This window comes from Acyrthosiphon pisum, chromosome A1, assembly GCF_005508785.2.
Source record: "Acyrthosiphon pisum isolate AL4f chromosome A1, pea_aphid_22Mar2018_4r6ur, whole genome shotgun sequence".
In the NCBI taxonomy this organism is placed as follows: Eukaryota; Metazoa; Arthropoda; class Insecta; order Hemiptera; family Aphididae; genus Acyrthosiphon; species Acyrthosiphon pisum.
Window position 1 is genome coordinate 121,298,257 of NC_042494.1, and position 2,381 is coordinate 121,300,637.

Consider the following 2,381-nt stretch of genomic DNA (forward strand, 5'->3'; position numbering starts at 1 on the left):
TTTCGTCGATAGTTATTAGATAAACAATTTTAACATAACAAATAAATCGTTAAATTTTATGTCTGTAAAAACAAAATTGGGCGTGGGACGTTTGGACATCATTATTGTTACGAATGACCTTTTTTATTGGTCGTTAGTGAATTGTTATTGTTATAAAAAAAAATTGAAAATGTAATCAATAATCATCTTAGTTTTACTAGATTTGGCAAGGGTACTGAAGCGTATTCAATTCTATAAGGAGTAAAAACTAGACATTTTATATTTCTGTTTATCTGGGTCTTGTGTATGTGTTGAAAGTAAATGAACATTAGTTTGTGTAATTCGTAGTACTGATCACGTTTTATAGGGGCATCATAGTGACCGGGATGTACGTCTGTAATTTTACCTACGCGCATGCACATGTCACCAAATATTGCTTTATAAAATGACAAACATTTTTTTTTCAAAAAATACTACCTCTGACTTCAATCACTACGCTCAGTAGGATGTTTCGATTTTAATTTTCAAAGCAGATTTGAATTCTCCTCTAAATGTACTATGCTTTGACAGTCATACATTTTTCATATTCTATATCAATGTATTTAAATTTGAATTATGAATATGTTCTATTTTTACTCTTTTCGTTAGTAAATTTCTAAGTAAAAAAAAATAAAAATCAGAAAAAGTCAAAGTATAGATAATTTAGTGACAAATTCAAATTTGCTTTCAAAATTAATATCGGAACATTATATTGGGCGTAGAGATTGAAGTCGTGAGCTATGTTTTCGACCGAAAATAAATCACGCTCCAGCCCCCTTAATAAATTGGTCATTATAGTTTCAATATAATTATTTGTCGACGCATAAGAATTCCATGCTGCATGTAGTCACTAGTAGATAAAGATTCAAAATCATAACAACAGAATTGCATGCGAGATTTATTTTTTGAGTGACAAAGTAAATTGCATAGGAGGCATTTATAAATATGAAAATAACCAAATAACAGGGCTTGAATTCGCATACCTAAGCATACCTACACATTTTTATCGATAATGTAATTTATTTTTTTATTTATGAGAAAATTAACCCTTGGGCATTATGACGACTAAGAGTTAATTGTTTTTTAAAAAATATATTACATTATTAGTGTGGGTGATGTACGAATTTATAAAGTTTTACATTATATTAGTTTATCCAATATGGTTTGCAGGTAAAAGATAATATATTATTAGATATTAAAGTTCTGACCCTAAGCTTTTGAATATGTTTACTCACTCTTCAGATAAAATGGTTTCGGTTCCTTGCTTCGTGGACTATGGTATGAGTGAAATTTGGTAAAAATATGTTAGATAGAAAGTTTGACACTATATGACGTTTATATGATACGTTCATCACGAAACTTTGGGTAAAAGTGGGTGAGTCTGGTATGGTCGATTCCAAGTTTTTTATTATGTTCTTTATTTTTTTTTTTGTGAGAATAGTTTTTTGGTCAGTGGAGAATAGTTGATTTTAAATTTTATCAAATTAACCATTTTAAATAGTTATATATAATATTATTATTTATTTACATATTTTATAATAATAATAATAATAATAATGTATATTTGCAAACAAATGATAAAATAAAAGTTACAATAAATAATACAGTATAGTTTGTTTGCTCACCTCCTATAAGCAAAGCTTGTGGTGGAGGTGAGAGGTTCTTAATTTAGTCATTTTATTCAAATAATATTAATATGTAGTAGGTAGCAATAAAATAGACATGTAAGGTTTATCATTACAGAATAAAGTTAAAATTAAATTCAATATAAAATAAACAAAATTTTGATGAGGTGATCATAAATTGACAGGTGTTAATTTTGCGACATCCAATATCATTACAATGTGAAAATAAAACAAAATGAATAGATAAAATGCATAAATAAATAGATAGAACAACAATTTATACAATGGATAATACATACCGCTAAAATTAATAGAGTTAGGATAATTATTAATATTTATTTCCAAATTTCTACAAAGAGTTATCGCTCGATTTAGGCAACTCTTGCTACCAAAATGCTTATGGCAAATTGGTGCTATTATATTAATATTTTTTTTTAGCCTTGTATTATAGTTATGATAACAATTTCTAAAATATTTTTTATGTTTAAAAGCTAATAGTAGAGTACATTTGCTAAGCAATCTATCGAAACTGAGTACACTAAATTCCTCATATAAATAATCAGTATTTGTATAACTAGATAATCTTAAAATAAATTTAATAACCTTATTCATGATAACTCTAACTTTGTTTAAATGGATATTGTAAGTCCCTCCCCATATCTCTATCCCGTATGAAATTACTGTATGGACAAAAGATATATATATAACTCTCAATTGCTGTTTATTGAATATGGATCT